At 44.5% G+C, this 24,698-nt stretch overlaps 1 pseudogene; it reads right to left on the bottom strand.

Annotated features, from left to right (window-relative positions):
- Nucleotides 1-20,444: 20,444 nt before the first annotated feature.
- On the bottom strand, nt 20,445-22,088 carry LOC142243919 (posterior protein-like; annotated as a pseudogene).
- Between the last annotated feature and the right edge of the window lie 2,610 nt (nt 22,089-24,698).

Raw genomic sequence — 24,698 nt, 5'->3', positions numbered from 1 at the left:
TCAGTTAAATATGGCTGATGACTTGGGGTTTGTGTTCGTGACGCCACCTGTGGTATGCGGCTATTAAGCCGCCGCTGCTGTGTGAGGCCTCCGGGGTGATGATATGGCAGCAATGGTGGTACTGCTCCCCACAGGTGGAGCAGTGCCACGGGGACACTGTTGGTGCTTATTCGTGTCTATGCAGAGAAATAACTGAGGCAACACCAGGGGTGCAGTTTCAAGGTCTTTACTCACAGTTCTTGTCAAGGCCTGCAGGAGCCTTTGGACTGCTGGGACCACCGTCAGGGACCTCCGCCGATGCCGGGTAGATCTGGGGGTTGATGCCAGTGCACCCCTCTAATTGTGTCCTTTCTCAGCTGACTTCACTGGCCACCAGCTCTGAAGCTATCTGTGGCCCTGGAATCCCTTCGTTCCCTGCTTGGTGTCACCTGGACCCTCCGAGTCCCAGGATTTTCACCAGGAAGCGTCACTTTCTTCTTTCTTTAGCTCCTGCCTGACTAGAGCTCTTCTTCTACTCTCTGTTTCTCTCCTTCTCTGTTGCTTTCTTTCTCTGTGCGGACACTCTGAACTCACAGAGCTCCTTTCTCTTTCACAGCTACATGCTGGCTCCTCACTCTCTCACTCTCTGAGGTAAACTGAAACTCTGACCTTCCTCTCTGCTCTACACTCGGCTGGCTCTCCCCACCCCCCGGTTGCTAAGCTACCACCCTATGGGAGCAGGGATGGGTCTTACGACCCATCCCAGCATGCAGCATGGGAGGGTTACTGCCACTATCCCTTGTCCAAGTGTGTGCCTAGCAATGGGTGTAGTGCAGTTTTACCTGTGAACTGGCATGTACCCCTTTCCTTACCCAGGATGGGACATCACACCTCTGACTGGAGTGCAATGTCTCTGTGGCGACGGAAGCCTCAGGGGCGCCACACTCTCCCACAGCGAATCCCAGCACGTCCTCGGGCTGAAACAACAAAAACAATGGAAGAAACTGCAAAATTTTGTTATGCATAAAACATTAAAACTTTAGGACATTACATCCCTTTATGGGAGGCACATAAATAACACATTCACCGGGGACCACATTCCAGTCCAGTGGCCCGGTAACACATAAACAGGGGGGGGTCATCTTCAAAAAGTACAGGGGACAAGGATTCAGGACTAGGGTGTCATCTTCGAAAAGAACAATGGGCAGACATTCAGGGGCTATGTACTGTCCTGACTCCATTAACTCCTTGTCGTCCTCCACCAGGGGCTCCGACCCTTGATGACGCCCACTGGGACTCCGACCCAGCGGCGGTCAACAAGTCAGACAAGGTCCTCCTACTTCCACCTCTTGTGCTGGGTGGCGTCTCCTGGAGAACTTAGGGACGTTCAACAAAGGCAGGAGGCACTATTTCTGGAGCAGGTCCTTTAAAACTTTCAACTCGAACGTTTAACTTCAGGGGTTAACTTACGGATGCGGTTACCATTGCATGGGACCATACTGTGCCAATATCGTACGGGACACCGGACTTCTTCTCCAGGCACAATACATCCCCGGGCTCTGAACCTCCAGCGGGAACGGTGGCGGGGGCAGCGTACACGGTACCTCTTGGTCCTGGAGTGGTGCTTCACAGGGCTCACTCGTCACGGTGCTGTCTGGTCCTGGCTCCCAGCTGAGGAGGGATGCCGTGGGGGTCTGCGTGGCTTTGTCTTCACGCGACACGGCTGCTGTGGCGGCCCTCTGTTCCTGGGCCCACACCGCGGCGACCATCCTCCAGACTTCCACCTTCCAGTCGAGCACCTGCTGCAGCGTCTGTGCTCTCACCCGGACACAGAATCGACCCAGCTCCCACTCCAACCAGGCAGCGGTTCCCGCGGGGAGCTCACTCGGGCCGCGATCCTCCACATCAAAAGCCACTCCGCCTCCTCCACTTCGGAGTCCCGCCATGCCGCCGACAGGGCTGAACGCAGACATCTTCCGTCCGCTCTCCATTGGTGTTTCCGGGATTCTCTTTCTCTGGCCGGTAAGTCGACTTCTCCTTTCTTTAGGCAGCAAGCCGAACAGCCAGACAGTCAATTCTCTTTTCAGGGCGCCATTTTTCAATCTCTTCCGCTCTGCATAGCGGGCACTGCTTCGCGCTCTTTTGCCAAGACCAAGGGGGCAGGGCTTCTCTTCGCGCCCTTTCTTCTGACACGCCCCCCTTCTTCCCGCTCTCAGCAGCGCTAATGGCGGCGGTTTCCACAGTAAAACACACAGTCTTTTTAAAGGCGCACAGTACCCGGTGGGCGCCGGGCACGAGAACCTGTTCGTGACGCCAAAATTGACTCGCCCACCCCAGGGCTATGGGACACCCGGTGCCGGGCCGGACTAGTCCGGGGGTAATCAGTGGTGGCGGGGCCCGACTCCGTGGCCCTGGTGGGTGTCAGTTAAATATGGCTGATGACTTGGGGTTTGTGTTCGTGACGCCACCTGTGGTATGCGGCTATTAAGCCGCCGCTGCTGTGTGAGGCCTCCGGGGTGATGATATGGCAGCAATGGTGGTACTGCTCCCCACAGGTGGAGCGGTGCCACGGGGACACTGTTGGTGCTTATTCGTGTCTATGCAGAGAAATAACTGAGGCAACACCAGGGGTGCAGTTTCAAGGTCTTTACTCACAGTTCTTGTCAAGGCCTGCAGGAGCCTTTGGACTGCTGGGACCACCGTCAGGGACCTCCGCCGATGCCGGGTAGATCTGGGGGTTGATGCCAGTGCACCCCTCTAATTGTATCCTTTCTCAGCTGACTTCACTGGCCACCAGCTCTGAAGCTATCTGTGGCCCTGGAATCCCTTCGTTCCCTGCTTGGTGTCACCTGGACCCTCCGAGTCCCAGGGTCTTCACCAGGAAGCGTCACTTTCTTCTTTCTTTAGCTCCTGCCTGACTAGAGCTCTTCTTCTACTCTCTGTTTCTCTCCTTCTCTGTTGCTTTCTTTCTCTGTGCGGACACTCTGAACTCACAGAGCTCCTTTCTCTTTCACAGCTACATGCTGGCTCCTCACTCACTCACTCTCTGAGGTAAACTGAAACTCTGACCTTCCTCTCTGCTCTACACTCGGCTGGCTCTCCCCACCCCCCGGTTGCTAAGCTACCACTCTATGGGAGCAGGGAGGGTCTTACGACCCCTCCCAGCATGCAGCATGGGAGGGTTACTGCCACTATCCCTTGTCCCAGTGTGTGCCTAGCAATGGGTGTAGTGCAGTTTTACCTGTGAACTGGCATGTACCCCTTTCCTTACCCAGGATGGGACATCACACCTCTGACTGGGGTGCAATGTCTCTGTGGCGACGGAAGCCTCAGGGGCGCCACACATTCATAAAATGAGCAGGTCAGTTATTCCGTGCGCTATGGATGCAGCTCCCACTCTGTCTATGGTGGGGGCAGCAGCCATAGCGCATGAAATTGGCTTTTTTCTACAAACAAACTGCATCCATTATGCAGTGTTTCTGCAGCAATTTGAAGCGCACATGTGCTGTCAAATCGCTGCAGAATATTCAGCAGTTAAATGCGCATGAGCCCTTACTATAGATTGCTTTTTACTAGTCCAACTAATTAGTCCGCCTGAGAGAAAGAAAAGATAACCACTGGTAGATTTCCTCTCAGTTGGATCTCCAGCCCAATCTACATCAATGTATCCAGTTAGAGTGCATTTATCACTTGTATGTAGTTTCAATTTAATGTTGCTGTCAAGCTACCACCAGGGGGAGCCGAAGCTCTGCAGCAGAAGACACTACACAGAGCAACAAGAACCAAGAAGCAGATACACAGTGTGTGCTCGTACACTGCCTCACAGCACAGCTAGGCAGCAGAGCTGCGGGGCATGCAAAGAGAGGTGAGGCAGGCTGGGTCAAACACAGTACGGGCAGAATGAGGACCGGAGGAAAGAGAAGCGAAGTCCAAGTCAGGCCGAGGTAAGTACCAAAGGAAGCAACTGAGTGGGAAGGTAGGAGAGGGGATAGAAAAATGGGGGAATGACTAGGGGACGGAACACAGACATGGCACGGGGGCACAGGCACAGATGGATTAGGATAACACTTACAGGACCAGCAATCACAGGCAAAGCAGCGCTATGCTTTTAGCCGGCGCTGGTTCACTGGAGATGTCAGTTTTTAAAGCATCCAACTCTGGAAGTGAGGCTCGGTAGAAGTCTCTGCCCCCTAGCCATGTAGACGGGGAGGCAGAACCGTGACAGTACCCCCTCCTCAAGGGGGGCCATCGGACCCCCAAGCTTCCTAGGAAACTTCCGGTGGAAAGCCGCAATCAACTGATCGGCCCGCACAGATCGAGCCGGCACCCAGGACCTGTCCTCCGGACCGTAACCCTTCCTATGGATTAGATACAGGAGGGAATTACGAACCCAATGAGAATCGATAATACGCTGGATCTCGTACTCTTCCTCACTGTCCACCAATATCGGAGCCGGAGGGATCTGAGAATCCACCACCGAAGGAACAAATGGTTTAAGCAAAGAGGTATGAAATGTGTTAGATAGAAATACGAAAGGTCTGGGGCAGTTGCAACCAAAAGGCTACCGGGTTGACCACCTTGATGATCTCATAAGGTCCTATAAACTTAGGACCCAACTTAGCAGACTGAACCCTAAGCCTAATATTCCAAGTGGACAGCCACACTTTGTCCCCAACTTGAAAGGAGGGACCTGGAGAACGCCGTTTGTCTGCCTGGTGTTTCTGGGACCACTGAGCCGTCTCGATGCACCGTCATACCTCCTTCCACACCTCCCACAGATGCTGAACGACGGAGTCGGCCCCTGGACACTGGAGATGAGTGATGTTCGAATCAAACCATTCGCCAATTTCAAATTCGAGTGATTTTGGGCGGTGTTCGAGTCGTTCGACAAACTAGAATGATTTGCTTCAAGTTTGGTTTTTCGAGTTACTGTTCGATAATGGTTCGATCACCAAAAGCGTAGCTAGTTACTAGCTGGCTTTTCTCTGTAATACTGTCAGTCACTGTTAATAATGCTATTATCAAAATTCAGCGTATAGTGGGGGGGGACGGGGTTTAGATCAGTGCTGCTGAGTGCTGAAAGGATGGCGATAGACATTTTTTTCTTCCTAACCGCGTGTACAGTGGGGCGGGCCAGGCTGTCAGCCAATAACAGACACACACACACACAGCAAAGTGGATTTTTACCAGACAAGCAAGGGCATGTGTCATTGGCTGTGCATGTCACATGTCCTTGAACTATAAGACCCGGCCATTTTCTCCATCGCCGCCATTATCTCTCTGCTGCGGGTGTGTGACAGTCACCGCTCCCGCTGCTGCTGCTGTGTGCGCTATAGACTTATACAGTTCAATCTATACAACAGTTTAGGGATTAGGGACTACTTGTAATTTCAGCCCTTTTCAGGGCTACATTACAGCAGTTCATAGCCATTTTTTCTAGGCAGGTCTGTACCAGTGCTGTGCAAGGGTTTATCACAGCATCTGTCTGAATCAGCTCAGGCAATTCCTTGGGGCATAGTTTCATTGTCAGGGATAGTAAGTGAGGGTTCCTCTGCTGACAAGAAAGCTACACCACCTCTTCATTGTACACCACCTCTCCATTTTTGCTACGCCATTTTAAGTGCAAAAAGTGCAGGCAGTTCCTTGGGGCATAGTTTCATTGTCAGGGATAGTAAGTGAGGGTTCCTCTGCTGACAAGAAAGCTACACCACCTCTGCATTGTACACCACCTCTCCATTTTTGCTACGCCATTTTAGGTGCAAAAAGTTCAGGCAGTTCCTTGGGGAATAATTTCATTGTCTGGGATAGTAAGTGAGGGTTCCTCTGCTGACAAGAAAGCTACACCACCTCTGCATTGTACACAACCTCCCCATTTTTGCTACGCTATTTTAAGTGCCAGAAACAGTGTCCAATTTGTTCACAAACAAAATGAGTGGCAAAAGGCCAGATGCTGGTGGAAAGGGGAACAGGCGTGTTGGAAAGGGAAAAAAAGTTTGTGTCCATGGGGTAGGTGGTAAAGCAACAGTAACATCTGCTGAAGAACGGCCATCTGCAGCAAAAGTAAGATGTCTACTTCTTTCCGTGGACAATCTGATATGATCCGTTTGTTACGGAAACGACCATTGCTACAAAAGGTAGATGAGGCACAAAAACAGCAGATGCTTGAATGGATCTCAAGTGCTCCATCAAGTGGCCTCTCCTCCACCTTTACTTCAACATCCCAAACACTCCAGTCCTCTGAGTTGACACTCCAATCCCACTTGCTTTCTACAAGCTCTCAAGTCTCCACCCACCCTGCAGAGTATGGGCTAACAGAGATGGTTGAGTCTGCAGAGCTGTTCAGTCACACTATAGCCTGGGAATCAGAGGTCTGCTCCAAAGCAACAGTGAGTCCAGACAAGGAAATGATCTGCAGTGATGCCCAGTAGCTTTGTGAGTCAGATTCAGGCCTAAATGAAGAAGGTTCTGAGCATAATGTAGACTCCCATTCCCAAACTGTAACTCCTCTTGGTAGAGACAATGAGGGACATGCTGATGACGATGAGACTCAGATACCTGATTGGGATGACAACTTAACTGTTCAGTCAGGGCAGGAAGAGGTTGGCTCTGAGAACGAGGGGAGTGCAAACACACAGGGTGATGATGAGTTTGTAGATCACACTTACTGTCAACCCACAGTCAGGCACTCAATGAGGTCAACAGAGGCGGTGGAGGAGGATGCAACTGACAACGAGGTTAGCTTGCGCCTTCCTGGACACAAACGGAGTACTAGAAGCTTGTCAACAAACAACTGCATCCTCAGCCACAACTCTGCCTCTGAGCACAAGTCAGGGTGGCTTTGCAGGTCGCATGGGCTCTAAGCCTTGCCTAGCCTGATCCTTTTTTGACATTGCAAAGGATCTCCCAACTCATGTCATCTGTAAAATGTGTTGCCAATGTCTAAGTAGAAGCCAAAACTTTAATAGTTTGACTACTTCGTCCATGAACCATCACATGGATATGAAGCATAAGTCACAGTGGGAAGCTCACTGTGCTACAATGCAGCCTAGCAGAGCGGGCCAACCACCGTCTGCCCTTCAAGTGCATCCGCGCGCTCTTCATCCTCTATGACTGTGGGCTCAACAGTCACACATGCTTTTCGATGCAGACCTTCCACCTCTTTAACCGCAACAGGCAGTACGATTGACAGGTCGTCAGTTGTTTTAAAAGTGGAAACAGCTGCTGGTGTTGAGCTCTCTCAGACATCGAGAGCACCACCTTTGGATGAAGGCAACATTATTTCTCCGCCTGCACTTTCCTCACAGACCAGCAGTTTTACAGGGACACCCTACTCAATGCCGTCTCAGCACAGCAGCCAGCCGTCGGTCCCTCAGATATGGACAAGTAAAAGACCATTTCCTCCAAGCCATGACAAAGCTAAGAGGTTGACTTTCACCATCTGCAAGCTGTTGGCTACAGAAATGCTGCCTTTCCGCCTGGTGGACACAGAGGATTTTTGAGACCTTATGTCTGTCGCAGTGCCCCAGTACCAGATGCCCAGTCTCCACTACTTCTCCAAGAAAGGTGTGCCTGCGCTACACCAGCATGTCGCACACAACATCACCGCTTCCTTAAGAATCGCTGTGTGTGACAGGGTGCATTTGACCACAGATACTTGGACCAGTAAGCATGGACAGGGGTGTTACATGTCGCTGACTGGGCACTGGGTAACTATGGTGAGAGATGGAGAAGGGTCTGCTGTACACGTTTTGCCATCCCCACGAGTTGTGCTTCAATCCTCTGTATGTAGAAGTTCCTCAACTGCTTCTGCCTCTGCCACCTCGTCTAGGTACTCCTTGTCTGCCCAAAGCCTGTCTGGTCAGGTCACCCGTGTTGTAACTGCACACAAGGAATCCCGCACACCTCCTTACTACGCTGGCAGCAGAGCTCAACGGCATCAGGCGGTCTTTACGTTAAAATGTCTGGGAAATGTGAGTCACACAGCTGCCCAGTTGTGGTCAGCTCTGGAGACCGAGTTTCATAAATAGTTGTCTCCACTCAACCTGTGGCCAGGAAGGCCGTGTGTGACAATGCTGCAAACCTGGGTGCGGCCCTTCACTGGGGAAAGGTGACACACGTGCCTTGTATGTCTCACGTGTTGAACCTTGTTGTCCAGCAATTTTTAACCCACTATCCCGGCCTAGATGGGCTTCTGCACAGGGCACGGTCACTATGTGCTCACTTTCGCCATTCACACAACGCAGCTGAATGACTTGCATCGCTCCAGAACTCTTTCGGCCTGCCAGTTCACCACCTGAAATGCGATGTGTCGACACGCTGGAATTCGACTCTCTACATGTTGCAGCGACTGTGGCAGCACCGCCGAGCCCTGGTGCAATATATTATGACGTATAGCCTGGGCCAACGAGATGCAGAGGTGGAGAAGATCACGGTGCTGGAGTGGTCTCAGATCAAGATTTTATGCACCCTTCTGCACAGTTTCGACATGGCGACGTAGATGTTTAGCGCTGACAATGCCATTATCAGCATGACAATTCCAGTCATTTACATGCTGGAGCACACTCTAAACAGTATTCGGAGTCAGGTGGTGGAACAAGAGGAAGGGAAATAAGTACAGGAGGATTCATATGCGGAAGGGATAACAAGATCTACAAGGTCCAGAAGGTCAGCATCACCAAGGCGTCAGGCATGGGACGGTGGGGGAGAGGGATTAACAAGGGCGCATGGTAGCAACCAAACTGTTGAGGAAGGTGCAGGAGCCCAGGAAGAAATGGAGGACGAACTGGCGATGGGCATGGAAAACTCAGCAGATGAGGGAGACCTTGATCACATTTCTGTTGTTCGAGGTTGGGGGGAGATGTCAGAGGAAGGAAGCATGATTCTCACCTCTTCACCACCAACACAGCGAGGACTTGGTCCTCCTGGATGCGCAAGAAACATGAGTGCCTTCTTGCTGCACTACCTACAACATGACCCTCGGATTGTCAGAATTAGAAGTAATGCTGACTACTGGGTTGCCATACTCTTAGATCCCCGGTACAAGTCAAAATTTGACGAAATAATTACAGCCATAGAAAGGGACGCATGTATGCAGGAGTATCAGCAGAAGCTGTTATGCAATCTTAACTCGGCTTTTCCACTCTACACCGGTGGTGCACAGAGTGAATCTCACAGTTGTAACTTGCCAACCATGGGACTGTCGAGTCATCATCAGTCAAACCGTACCAGCAACACCCTATCTAGTGGTAACAGCAATTTTATGGAATCATTTCATGAATTTTTAGACCATCCTTTGCAAAGCCACAAGACACAAGAAGTCTGACACATAGTCAACGCCTGGAGAGGATGATACAGGAGTATCTCCAAGTGAATATCGATGCCATGACTCTGCAACTGGAGCCTTGCTCATTTTGGGCTTCCAATCTGGAAAAATGGCCTGAGCTCGCCTTGGAGATCTTGTCATGTCCCGAAGCCAGCGTTCTCTCAGAACGTGTCTTCATTGCTGCTGGGTGTGTGCTGACAGATAAGCGCATGCGTCTGTCCAGTGACAATGTGGACAGACTAACGTTCATCAAGATGAACAAGTCATGGATCCGCAAGGACTTTTCTACCCCTGTGTCATCCTGGGGAGAGTAAAGGCTTGTGGATTTTTATTGTGCTTCATGCAAATCAACATGTCAAGTTTGCAACTGGGGGACAACTGATGCCACTTAAGTGGTGTCTGTGTCCTAATTTTTGGAAAAAAGGGAGACTCGGGTTGGAGTCCCCTTTTTGTTTTTTTTTTAAAATGTTCCAAGATGAAGAAGTCATGGATCCGCAAGGATTTTTCTACCCCTGTGTCATCTTGGGGAGAGTAAAGGCTTGTGGATTTTGATTGTGCTTCATGCAAATCAACATTTAAGTTTGCAACTGTGGGACAATTGATGCCACTTAAGTGGTGTCTGGGGCCCAATTTTTGGAAAAAATGGAGACTCTGGTTGGAGTCCACTTGATGAGTTTTACATGATTTTAGAAGGGCATGACATGCCTCTATCTGTGTCTCCTCCTCCTTTTACTTGTCCAGCTCTTTTGTTTTCGCATGAGTATATGTACTTGTCACTTTTCGATGTGTTTGTGGTGTCTTGTGAGTTGTTTGTCACCTTTTGGACACCTTAGAAGGTGTTTTCTATGTGTTTGTATGTGTTTGTGTTTGCCTGCCATTGTTTTCAATGGGGTTCAAAGGTGTTCGTCGAATGTTCGTCGAACGTTCGCCAAACACACCCGCCGTTCGACGAACCGAACTGAACTCGAACACTAAGGGGGTGGCTCATCTCTACTGGACACCCCGAATCCACTCTGGAGAAGGACCCGAAGTGAGGGTGAAACCCATAATTACAGAAGAAGGGATGTTCCAGTAGACTGGTGGACTCTATTGCTATTAATTGCAAACTCCGCAAGGGGCAAAAACGTACACCAATCCTCCTGCTGAGCAGATACCAAGCACCGCAGGATTTGGTCAAGGGTCTGATTTGTCCTCTCCATCTGCCCATTGGACTCAGGATGATAGGCGGATGAGAAGGATAACTCAATCCCCAACCGCCTACACAAGACCCTCCAAAACCGAAAAACGAATTGTACCCCCCTGTCAGACACAATATTGAGGGGCAACCCATGTAACCGAACCACCTGGTTGATAAAGTAATTGGCAAGGATTGCTGCATTAGGTAGACCCGAGAGGGGAATGAAATGGGCCTGTTTACTAAAACGATCCACCACAACCCAGATCACAGTCATGCCATTTGAAACAGGAAGGTCCGTAATGAAATCCATGGACAAGTGGGTCCATGGCCTTTCAGTAACAGGCAATGGAACCAGTTCCCCGGCCGGCCGGTTACGACATACTTTAGCATGGGCACATATAGCATAGTTTATATACTAGGATCCCACAAGATCTGGGGATTCTAACAATAAGTGATTTACTATCAAAATTGCAAGTAGAACAAAAAATTATTGACTTCATCGAGGAGGCTTTAAATTTAGTTCTTAAAAATAATTCCTTCAAATTTGGAGCTCATTGGTACAAACAATGCGGGGGTACCGCTATGGGCACCCCCGTAGCATGCGTTTTTGCAAATTTATTCTTGGCGGCCTTAGAAAACAACTTGATTTACATTATGCAAAACCCTTTTTTAAGACATATCAAAAAATACCTAAGATATGTCGACGATATTTTTATCGTATGGGATGGATCCGAGGGAGAGTTTCAAAATTTCGTGACCTATCTTAATACTGATAACATCTATAATATGAAATTCACTTATGTCTTTGGAGACACAGAGTTGGAGTTCTTAGATGTAAAATTGACCTTAAATCGCGGACTCCTCACCCGTGAGGTCTTCAGAAAACCCACAGCAAAAAATATGCTATTACATTTCAATAGCTATCATCCTCCTCACTCAAAAAAATCACTACCCTACAGCCAATTCCTTCGGATTGAAAGAATTAATAATAACAGCCAAATCCGTGATAGGCAATTTTTGGAGCTTGAGCATCGCCCCAAGGATAGAGGATACCCCTCCCCTATCATCGAGGCTGCAAAATTACGTACGCTCTCGAGATCAGAAGGGCGTGATAAAAAAACTATCACGAGTACCAATAACAAGGATAAGAGTAAAAAAGGTCCTAATGATAGAAAATTTCTATTTAGTTTCAAATTTGGTCCTATGGACAACCGGATAAAAGCCAGTATAAGAAAACACTGGCATGTTTTAGAAAATGATTCACATCTCAAACACAGGGTGGCACTAGGCCCTTTAGTCACGTATAAAAGAAGCAAAAATTTGGGAGATATCTTAGTATGCAATAGATGGAAGGACCAAAAAACCACATGGTTACAAAAAACTCCACTTGTAGGCAATTTCAAGTGTGGAAGTTGTAATTTTTGCTCCTTCCACCTAATAGATAAAACGCTACGTATTGGAGATGTCAGTCTCGATGTGGTAGACTTTATCTCATGTAAAACAAAAAACGTTGTGTACGTTATCTTTTGTCCATGTTTACGGTTCTACATCGGAAAAACCATCCGCTGCTTATACGTGCGTTTCCGTGAACACTTTAATTCTATTCTCTCTGGTGCTGGCTCTCCAAGGCTGATCCAGCATATAAGAGAACACCATGCTGGAAATCCAGAGTCCCTTAGGTTTGCAGGAGTTTTAAGATTCTCTCCTTATGGTGCAGGAGAAGACACTCATAAAGTGCTATTAGAAAAGGAAGCACGTCTTATAATTAAAACTAGAGCAATGGGCCCTTTAGGCCTTAACGACCGTAATGATATGGCAGCATTTTTGTAATGGCTTACCAACTAAAAAGGTTCTTCCCCGCCATTTTGTTAAGAGGTCTAAAATAACATAAAAAATAAGTATATAAAAAAATGAGTACGAATAATAACATAGTATAAAAAATAGCTCCATGAACATCCTACCCCTCAGAGTTTCGCTATAATTAGGCCATCTAGAGCATCATATCTTCGCCACTACTTACAACGCGTCTTTTCCTTTCCTTTTCTTCCTTTTGACTTTCTGATTCTGATTTATCCTTTCTTCTGAAAAAGATGTTTCTCCTTCCCTCCCTATAGTTCAAATATAGATAATAGACTTCTTTGACATTTTGGGTCTCAGATGGTGTTATGTGACACATTTTTGATAGCGAGGCTATAAATTATGAGACACTAGCACAGTTTACAGCAACAGTAGATATATGAATAATAACGAAATATTAATGCTGTTACGACTTATGATAAATGACGGAAGATAATTATTCCATTCTTTTAAAATCTGTTTTTTCTGTGCCTCAATGGCCTCTGTCCCAAAAAGATGCCAAACAATAGTCTTATATATATAAAATAAGAATAGAATCATGGATGAGGGAGAGTAATAAAAAGAGACCGCACGGTTTTTCAAATATTAGACAAATAAGATAATAAATGTTGGAGGTGTTTTTCTGCTCTCCCTTTAGTCCTGATTACTTTGTATATAGGTAATAATTTAAACTTAGAAGAATAATAACAAAATGTTTAATAACAAGAAAAATAAAATATTAACAAGATAATTCAAAATAACAAAGCATATAACAAAACCCTTCTTCAATGTCCTATAATTAGAGAAAAATACAAAGGCAAATATATGTATACTTATCAATGGTCCTTCATGAGATAGAGAGAGAGAGATACCAATTTGTACTCCAATATATACCAAAAAGGATCCCCATTCACATCCACATACAACCCACGACTCCTCCCTTGCTCCGGGACAAAAGTCCTTGCTTTTGTGATACAATGTCCAATCAATTTCCGGTAATATGAGCAATGGCGTATGGTTGCAGTGGTCATCTTCGTCCTGCAGATGGCATCCTTGTACTTCGGGTTAAAGTTTTGGGGCCAAAAAGGCCTGGGGCATAACAGCTGGCTCCGAGAAGTCTAACTCAAGATCAAAGGTTTGTATAGCACTTAAACAAGGGGTTGTTCACCAATGCACATTTCAATAGGCTAGAAACAGAATTTCCAATTACTGGACACTGATATGTACCTGTCCAAAAGACCACAAACAAGGTATTCAAAAACACCACAGGAGTTGTGGATCTTCTGAGAGACTAAAGCCACAGTATTCAATTCCAATGGAGATGCAACCTTTATCCCTTTGACAGAACAAAGGTCAAATCATCAAAGAACACACACAATGGCCTTCCTGCCAGACAGGTTATGCGACTCCAAAACTGTACATAGCTGATTCCTTGGATGTAAAGTCCTGGTAGCTGATAGATACAATTTGGAGTCCAGTGATTCCTTGTAATACGTACATTGTCCATGTTGGCTTACAACATACCCCCTTTGTGTCTGAATGACACATAACTGTTAAGAGGCCACAAATCCGGAGTTCTCTTCACCACTGTAGCTGATTCTTCTTCTTGTTAGGCGGATGAGGAGTCTTCTGCCACACTCACTCACCATTCACCAACTTTCACTCACACAACTTTTTAGTTTGACTTCTAATAGGACATTGAAGGAGGCATAGAATGATAATACTGTACAAATCAAAATATATATATATGATCATTACATCACACAAGAGTCATATAGAAAAACAATCAATTGCATCATTTGTTTTAGGATAATAATTTCTATTAAGATTTCCCTATTGCTTTCGCTTTGGAATTAAACAATCTTTCATACTGTGCCCTCCTCTGTCACAGTTACCACACATTATTATTTCCTTTAATTCAATGGGAATTTGCACATCTCTGTCATATGATGCAATTTTGACAATGGCTTGTTCTTTCACAGTTAAAATCTGAATTTTCTTATATAGGTAACGGGTTACACAACACATGTATATTTGTAAGAGGGATAAAATGAGAGAAACAATGAGTAATATAACAATTGGATGGATTAAGTAATTCAGTATGCCATTCGCTGCATTTGAGTGACCAAATATTAGCTCCCACCAATAACCCTTAGCATCGTTTTCCAATAGATGGGTAACTTCCTTTAGTTCATTTTGGTCATGATGTACTAGAATTGTGGCATTTGCCTTCTCTTGATTAAGCTTCATCAATAGATATTCATCCCTATTAAATTTCATCAACCAATCTCCAAGCTCTTTCCCCATTCCCAGGCTTAATGCCTGTAAATTAACTGGAGTGCGATATTTCAGATCAATTGATAGATTGGCAACAGTAGGAATTATATAATCCCAGTTATGAGTCTTGATTTCTGTAACTTCGCCAAGAGTACACCAAGCTCCCCTAGCTACAGATGTCACTAAAGAACAATGTTGTGTTGTAATCGATACATTGGTAGTGTTTATGAGAAAAAAACAAACTCTTTGATGTCCTAGATAGAAGACTGGTGCCTTGTCTTCTGAGATTGATTCCCCATCCAAAATACAAGTGGATGAATTACTCCAACATTTGTCCTCAACCAACCTAAACTGTCCTGGTGAACATAGTATATCATGATTCCTTTGTATGCAAAGGGAAATGTCAACCTGTTTCCACCTTCCATTTCTCCTAATCACTTGAGGATGTTCTAACCTTGGATGTAATAATGTAGAATCACCAGTTAAAATACCAATTGAACTAACTTTATGCATGCGCTCTAAAGGTGAATCTGTATAAGGAATAAATGAGGAAGCATAGCATCTCTCAAAGTCATAATTGTTGCACCCAACCCACGCATTCACCCACCATTTCGAATGTGTAAAGCTCATGAGTTCAGGTAAAAGAGCAGCGGTTTGAGACAACCATTCAAATGGCCATTGTCCATCATAAATAGATTGTATTGCTAACTTAATGTTAGATGACAATTCCATTTGCCCTTGCGTACAAACTAGAGCCCAAGACATATTTCTACCTTTTGTTATCATATTTTCCATTAACTCTTTAAAATGTTGGATAAAATCTTTTGCTACCCCAATATAAGTATTTACATGATCTTGCTGTAAATTGTTAATGACATCATTGATTTTCCTTTGCACTTCAAACCCTTTCTTGCTGTTGGTTGCTATGTCTGCAAGTTTCGTTCTTAAACTACTGATATCAGCTTCATTAATAACACCCATACCTGTTCCTAATCCTCCCAGCAAAGTACTGAAAGTATCCCTTCGCCCTCTGTCATTCCTTGAATTAAATAATTTACGATGGTGTCTTATTCGACTTTCTGCATTTTTAGTAGTAAACCATCGATATAGGGCATGTACATGATTTAGTGTATATTCTGCACAGATTGGGTAGTATGTTTTTATCAACCATAGAGAGATATTAACTCGCCAAGTAACAAATGCATATTGAACATCACTAGCAATGGTTTGAGTAGAATCTAGGTTGACCTGTAAAGGGTGTCCTTCCTCTAAGTATATTGTTTGTGGATTGCTGTCCGATTCATTGGTCATGCATGGTTTAATGTAATCTGGAGCGGCATCAATAATGTGTATCTCACCTATTTCTATTTCTGGCATTCCACATGTCCAATAACCAATCATTTCTCTATAGGAATTATATGGTTTAGACATTGAACCAATAATATACTTTTCTCCCTGCTGAACTGACATCTCAACCTCTGTGGCATCTCCAATGTAGGCCGCACAATATGTGAGAGTAATCCTTTTTGGCATGAACATTGAGTGTATATTATTATGCCAATATATACCACATACAAACAAATATTCTCCTTCTTTTAAGTTGTCACTAAAAGACCCATATTCCACCCCTTTTTCCTCATTTTTGTTCGGTAACTTAGACTCTTCCCCTAACCAGTATCCTGTCTCATTTACATACACTGTAGCCATCATAAATGGCTGCAATGATTTTGGATCTATATTTTGCACACCTTGCATATATGTTAATCTCCGGGTACTAGAACTATGATTGACTCTCCCAAATGAAAAGACAACACTATATTGATTGCTGGGACCCTGATAATATCTCCCAGTTACCTTTTTACCCTCTGGAACAAGTCTAACTGTTCTACTTTTAGCACGACTATGTTCAAAGTTGCTATTTGCATCAATGGTTATGTCTGGGTGTGTAACTACCACTCTCCCATACTCCTCATTAGGTAATATACCGTGATCGATATCTCCTGAGTGTTCAATGTGATTTACTTCCATAGCATTAATTAGTCCAATTGTCAACAAAATTGCTGTAATGCTCATATCCAGAATCCGGAATTTTCGGTCTTTCATATCACGCTTCATTTAGGATCCTGGAAAATAAGAACAAGAGCGGCATCAAATTCTTATCAGTTATATCCTTTTACATTGATCTGCATGAACCCACTTTTCTATATCCCTCCTTTTCATGCATTTGACACTTTTCTTGTCTATTCGTTTAACTTTTACCACTTGCTCACTCAGCGCCATAGTCACCACATAGGGTCCTGTCCAATTTGCCTCCCATGAAGACTTGGGTACAAAATTTTTCACCATTACTCTGTCACCCAGTTGCAATTTTATTGGTGGCTTGCCAGATTCTTCTCTAGCCTTGGGTGCCATATTGCCAGCTGCAAGGTGTAAATATTTTTGTACTTGGTTCTGCAACTGTGTCAGGAAATTTTCCTTCTCTGCACTTTCTCTCATGGGAGTACTGAGTTTGGGGTCTGCAGGATGGCAAAGGTTCATTACTCTACCAGTCATTAATTGATATGGGGTGATTGCAGTGCTTTTTGCATCCGTTCCCCGTATTGCCATTAGGATTGCAGGCAGGTGGTGTATCCAATTGCCCCCGGATTGCAAAACCATTTTTTTCAATCTCTCTTTTAAAGTCCTATTCATTCTTTCTACCATACCGGATGATTGAGGATGATAAGGGACATGAAACTTCTGTTCTACATTCAACATTTCACACATAGTAGTCATAACTTTCCCAGTGAAATGTGTACCTCTGTCTGATTCAACGACTTTTGGGAATCCCCACCTAGAGAAAACTTCCTTCCATAATGCTACTGCTGTTTCAGTAGCAGTGTCCTTCCTTATGGGCAAAGCTTCTACCCATTTGGAAAAAATATCAACTATCACTAGCAGATACCGATAACCTCCTGGAGCATTTGGCAAGGGACCAATAAAGTCTATTTGCAACCTTTCCCATGGCCCTTCAGCCAAAGGTATCCTGGAAAGCACAGGTTTTTGGCCCTTTGGTCTAGGGTTCATTTGGGCACAGATTAAGCATTCTTGGATAATTTCTACAATGGTATTTTTCATGTTTTCCCACCAGTATTTGGATTGAATAAACTTTAAAGTACTATCAATGCCCATGTGTCCTGTCAATCTGTGGTTTTCTTTAGCAATATCCTTTTGGTGTTGATATGGCACTACAAATGTAAGGCCTTCTGAAGTCTCTCTTAGTAATAGATCATCTTGCAGGATATATTTTTGGGGTTTATCTGTTGATTTTTCCCTGATACTGCATTTGATGTGATGTAAAACTGAGTCTTTATCCTGCTCTGCTGCCAAACATGGTGTAGGTGCTTTAATAACAGGAAAACACTCTACCTCAAACTCTTCTTTGTCCTTGTCGTCAAAATCTTGTTCTTCCCAAGCTTGCTTTCCCTCTACATCATAGGAAGTCCACCTTTCTCCTATCACTGCTGCCTCTTTAGCAAATTTATCTACCTTGTTATTACCTACTGTAATTTCGTCACTGCCTTTCTGATGTGCCTTCACCTTGATTATCGCCATTCTTCGTGGTTCTGCACTAGCCCTGTCCCATATGTCTTTCAAAACTGAACTGTGTACTAGTGTCTTACCTAATGCATCACTGAATCCTCTTGTGTGCCATAAAGGCATGTACTCAGTTAGTGATCTCGTGACATATGCACTATCAGAGAAATTGTTATAGGCCCTACACTGAAATGTAAAATTGCTTCCCTCACAGCCTCTAATTCAGCTCTTTGTGCTGAGAATTTCCTTGGGCATTTAATGAGAATTTGTTCATTTGTTTGGGGACACCACAGGGCATAACCCGTGTGAAACTGACCCACTTCCCAATATCTTGATCCATCCACCCAAATTTTTAGATCTTCCTTTCCTGCCACTAATCTAAACACGTCCTGTGTCTTAGCCATGTGTAGTTCCCCACAGTCATGTTTCTCCCCTTTGTACTGCATTAATTGTGGCAGGATGTAGTTTGTATTGTGTGTCACTGTGATGTTCCTAGGTGTCAAATCTACCAGCCATCTTGCTACCCTTTGAGAAGATACACCACTGAGTGTTCGCTCTAAGAGCATTCTGATAGGAGTGTGGGGCGTTTGCAGTATGATTTTGGAAAACCCTACTATATACTCTGTGGATAGAATTGCCCAATGTACTGCCAACAGATTCCTAACACAATCATCAAATCCTATTTCCACAGGGCTTAACAATCTTGATAGGTATCCAACAGGAACCCATTTTCCTTGCCTCTCCTGCAGCAACACAGCCGTAATTGCTACCATAGAGGCATGAACCTGCAATGCAAAAGGTAGATCTGAGTTTGGATTGCTTAAAGCAGGGGCTTGAGTGAGGCTGGTTTTCAGCCTGACAAAAGACTCCTCATGCTCTTGTATCCATTCCAGTGGATCAGCTTCTCTTTTATCACCTTTAAGAAGTTCATAGAGGGGTTTTGCTTTCTCAGAAAAATCCCTCAATGAAGTCTCTGCAAAATCCAACAAGTCCTAAAAACTGTCTCAGTGCTGTTTTTGTGTTTGGCCTTGGCAACTTCCTTATAGTCTCACATTTGTTGGGGTCAGGAATTCTCCCTCCTTTTGATATTATCACCCCCAAAAATGACACAGACTCTTTCATCAATTGGGCTTTGCTAGGATTAAGCTTAAGGCCTGCCTTCTCAAGAAGTGTCAGCAGCTCCCTCAACAATTCATAGTGTTGTTCTTTTGTGTCAGTTTGGAGTAGAATATCATCCACGTATTGTACAATACAATCGGGTTCTGAGAAATGTGACAAAATTTCAATCATACACTTATGAAAATAAGTAGAACTAGACTTGAATCCTTGTGGCAACCGACAAAATGTTAATTGTTTCCCCTGAAATGTGAATGCAAATTTGTATTGACAATCAGGGTGTAAAGGAATTGAGAAATACCCATTTGAGATGTCTATAGATGAATACACTGTGGAGGAGGGTTTGAGTGCTGTCATCATGTCAGGCATTTTGGCAACCACATTAGTGACGGGAGGGGTACATTTGTTTAAAGCTCTGTAGTCCAAAGTTGGACGCCAACCATTTGGCTTCTTTACTGGCCATAAGGGCGCATTGTTGGTGGATTGGCATTCCCTGATGACATTTTGAATCAGCAAATCATCTAGTATTTTTTTAATGTAGGGGACTGATTCTGGTGGTATTTTATACTGTCTCTGGGGAGGGGGATCAGGACCCTCTACCATTACCACCATATTGGATACTTTCCCACATTGGGTTTTTGAATTTGCCCACACATTGTTATGTTGCCACAAGATATCAGCCAGTATTTCATCGTCAGTTCTCAATAACATGGCTGGATCCAAATATTCAGCACCTTTGATTGAATGAATACCATAATTGTCAGTAACCATTTTCAAACAACCTTTATATCGTGATCCTTTCCACAACATCCAGTTGCACAAATCAAGAATAAGTCCATGTTCTTTCATAACATCTGACCCAATAATGGTACCCTCATGTGTTGGTGAAAGATACAACCCATGCTCAACATATAAGTTTCCCAGGTTTACTGATACTGGTAAAGATTGTTGTGAAGATACCAATTGTCCTCCAAATCCTCTCAGAAAAATGTGTTTACCACCAGGGTCTATAGTCAAATCCAGATTAGTCACACTGACAGCAGCACCTGTATCCAGTAAAATGTTAGTACGATGGCCCCCTACCGTACCCTGAATACGAGGTCTCCCACCCTTATCCCTGCTAAGCTGACTCACTAGGGATAATTCCGGGGCCTGACATCCCTATTGTTTTACATAAGGATTTGTTGGAGGTGGGGTCTTTAATTCCTCTGGCTTTTCTGCCATGGCCTTCCCAATCTTCCTCAGCTCTTCAAGAAGTGGGCCATATAATGTAACTTCAGGAACACTCTGCCCTCCATTATTTGCACTATCTGTCTCTGGCTTTTGCTTCCTAGCAATAAAAGGTCTATTATTGTTAACTTTTCTACCATTTCTGCAATCTTTCATAGTATGACCTGTGTATCCACATTTATAACATTTCCCAACAAACTTTACTTTGCCTTCATTTTTGACTACCTCTGAGATTCTCTTTTGTGGCTTGTTGTCATGACTTGTGTCCTGAATCCAATCTTTTAATATATTTACAAAGGCTTGATATGAATTTGCATTCCTTAAGGCAACCTTTGTTGGATAATCCACAAAGGTACATTTGTTAGCCATTGAATATAGAAAACTGCTATCATCAGGAGACATGTCAGGGCAGTTGTAGGTAGAACGATATAATGTCAAATACTCACTGCAAAAGATAATTGGATCATCTCCTCTATTTAATTTTGCATTTTCTAAGGCATTAGTACCTCTTGTATCTCTTCCTCCCATAACCCTCTTTAATTCCTTCATTCTGTCACTAGCATTTCCCCAATTAGATTCAAGATCTACAGACAATCCTTTGTGAGATCCTACCGGGGGCTGCAACTTTTCACACAGTTGGGATGGGAGCCATACTCTAAGTAAAGCACATGCAGCTCTATTACCGAGATTATATTGTGTTACTACAGCCTCTAACCTATTGGAAAGACTAATGGCTGAGGCGCTTGTGTCAAATTTTCCTAATACCTGGCATAGGTTTGTTTTCTCTTGTATGGAGAGTGTGGTGCATTGGATTTGATTGCTGCTATTAATAAGCAAATTCTCTCTAATTTGTCTGTTTCTTCCTGACTCAGGAGTAAAGAGAGAGGAACTCTGATCTAGGTTACCCTCAAGGCTATCAGCAGTACATACAGGCTGCTCCTCCCCCCTTTTCCAATCTCTTTCCTTCTGGTCATCAGGGCTGCATATTTGATTACAATTATGATTATTCACTCTAGTACCATCTTGTGATTTCAATGACCTAATACACTGTTCCTTAAGCTCTAATTTTACATTAGTATCATGCAATTGGTTCCTAAGGATTGTCATGACATCCTCATACTTTGCTTCTCTTTCTTCTAGCAAAGAAATTCGCTGTTCTCTAAGTTTACATCTCTCCTTATATTCCTCCAGCTTATCTTCCAATTCACAATTCTGTTGAACCATATTGTCCATCTCATCCCTTAGATCTTCATACTCACAACTATCATTTTCAGCACTAGCAATAGCCATACTGACGTCCTGCTCAATTTTATCCACATCACCTCTTAATTGAGCTTTCTCTGTATACCAAAGCAATTCCTTTTGCTCTGCAATTCCTTTCATTTTCAACAACATGCACAAAATATTTGCTAACTTCTCTTTCTTCGCTTTCTTTTTCGACCCTTTACTCGTATTATCATTCTGCCCTTCTCATTGTTTCATTAGGTCATTAAATTGATGAGTCAAAGCATCATCTGTACAAGTATTGAATTGAGCAGAGGCATATTTTTCAATGTACTTATTGACAAGTTCCATTTTAATTACAACTATTCTCACAGAAGACCAAGACATAAAAAAAAATAGATATATGTATATATGTATTAACTTTCCAAACAGAAATCACAAACTAATGACTAGAGTTGAGCGCGGTTCGCGGTTCGTGGTTCTCCAGTTCTAGGCTCGAGTGATTTTTGGGCTGTTCGAGATCGAACTAGAACTCGAGCTTTTTGCTAAAAGCTCGATAGTTCTAGATACGTTCGAGAACGGTTCTAGCAGCAAAAAGCAGGGCTTTTTACAGCTACAGTGAGCAGGAGCCATCGCTGGCAGCCTGCCACAAGCTGGTAACCAAGATAAACATCGGGTATCCAAGCAAAGCGCTTTGGTTAGTAACCCGATGTTTATCTTAGTTACGTGCAGGAAGCCCACACTTTGCCGCTCAGCTCGCTCCGCCCCCTCCTGCCCGCGGCATGTACACATACATACACACACACACAAACATCCATCCACCCCCCCCCCCACCCCCCCGACCCCCGCCCCCCGGCCCCCCCCCGCCCCGCCCGCTCGGCTTACCTGCGGTGATGAAGTCCCGCCATCCCGACCTCAGCGCTGTCACTGTCCTCCATGGCCGCCGCTTGTCACATCACCTATCGCTTCCGACCCGAGACTGACACTGGCGGTGACGTCACGGACCTCTCGCGATACTTGATGTGAAGGTGCCGGTCATTGACCTCAGTGACAGGGGCTGTCGGCAGTGCTGGAGATCAGCGCAGGTAATGTACCTCGCTGACAGCAGCACTTGTCACCCCCCTGCAGTGACCTGGGCTGACCCATTGATGTTAGCTCAGGTCACTGCATTGCTCTCCCAGCCAATGGGGAACATCCTGCTCTTCATTGACTGGGACAGTGTGGATCGTCATGGCAACCCCTTGGATTACAGCAGACCTGGATTTGTTTTTCAATCTAATAAATTGGTTAAAGAGGGAATGTTTTGGGGAGTGTTTTTTCAAATAAAAATGTGTTTGTCGTCTATTTTTTTTTATTACTGACTGGGTTGGTGATGTCGGGTATCTGATAGACGCCTGACCTCACCAACCCCAGGGCTTGATGCCAGGTGACATTACACATCTGGTATTAACCCCATATATTACCCCGTTTGCCACCGCACCAGGGCGCGGGATGAGCTGGGGCGAAGCACCAGGATTGGCGCATCTAATGGATGCGCCACTTCTGGGGCGGCTGTGGCCTGCTATTTTTAGGCTGGGGAGATTCCAATAACCATGGACCTCCCTAGTCTGAGAATATCAGGCCCCAGCTGTCTGCTTTACCTTGGCTGGTGATCCAATTTTGGGGGACCCCTACGTGTTTTTTTTTTTAATTATTTATTTAATTTAAAATAACAGCGTGGGGTGCCCTCAGTTTTGGATTACCAGCCAAGGTGAGGTTGCCAGCTGTGGTCTGCAGGCTGCAGCCGTCTGCTTTACCCTAGCTGGCTACAAAACTAGGGGGAATCCTACGTCATTTTTTTTTTCATTTTTTTGGCTAAATACAAAGCTAAGCACCCCTTAGTGCCACATGAAAGGTACCAAAGGGTGTTCCACTTTTTCTCCATTTTTTTCTCCACTTTTTCTCCACTTTTTCTCCACTTTTTCTCCACTTTTTCTCCACTTTTTCTCCACTTTTTCTCCTCTTATGCTCCACTTTTTCTCCACTTTTTTCTCCACTTTTTCTCCTCTTATGCTCCACTTTTTCTCCACTTTTTCTCCACTTTTTTCTCCACTTTTTCTCCTCTTATGCTCCACTTTTTCTCCACTTTTTCTCCACTTTTTCTCCACTTTTTCTCCACTTTTTCTCCACTTTTTCTCCTCTTATGCTCCACTTTTTCTCCACTTTTTCTCCTCTTAATCTCCACTTTTTCTCCACTTTTTCTCCACTTTTTCTCCACTTTTTTCTCCACTTGTTCTCCACTTTTTCTCCACTTTTTCTCTACTTTTTCTCCACTTTTTCTCCTCTTATGCTCCACTTTTTCTCCACTTTTTCTCCTCTTAATCTCCACTTTTTCTCCACTTTTTCTCCACTTTTTCTCCTCTTATGCTCCACGTTTTCTCCACTTTTTCTCCACTTTTTCTCCACTTTTTTCTCCACTTTTTCTCCTCTTATGCTCCACTTTTTCTCCACTTTTTCTCCACTTTTTCTCCACTTTTTCTCCACTTTTTTCTCCACTTTTTCTCCTCTTATGCTCCACTTTTTCTCCACTTTTTCTATGGTCGGTCTACCCATTAGCTCTGCCATGCATACTGTAGCTCTACACCTACTGCACATGTTACTTTATGATTGACATCTCTGTCTAAGCCTACTCTGACCCCATATTTGTCATTACTATATTGTCCTTGTACTGTATTATGACATTTGTATCATGTGTTTCATTCCTTGCTGTGTTGCAATTTTTTTGCTGCATCCCAATTGTACCTCTACATTGTTCGAGTTTATGTTATTGTTCTCTCACTCTTATGTGATACTGATTATTGTCATTTTTCATGATTACATGCAGATAAGTCCAATCTGACGAAGGCTCAGGCCGAAACGTCATTTGTAACTTGTTTTGGACAAAAACATATATGTTTATGAAAATTTTTTTTTCTTAATACT

The sequence above is a fragment of the Anomaloglossus baeobatrachus genome, chromosome 6 (genome assembly GCF_048569485.1).
Source record: "Anomaloglossus baeobatrachus isolate aAnoBae1 chromosome 6, aAnoBae1.hap1, whole genome shotgun sequence".
NCBI lineage: Eukaryota > Metazoa > Chordata > Amphibia > Anura > Aromobatidae > Anomaloglossus > Anomaloglossus baeobatrachus.
Note: the sequence above shows the minus strand (reverse complement) of the source record. Positions and strands in the feature narration are given on the sequence as shown.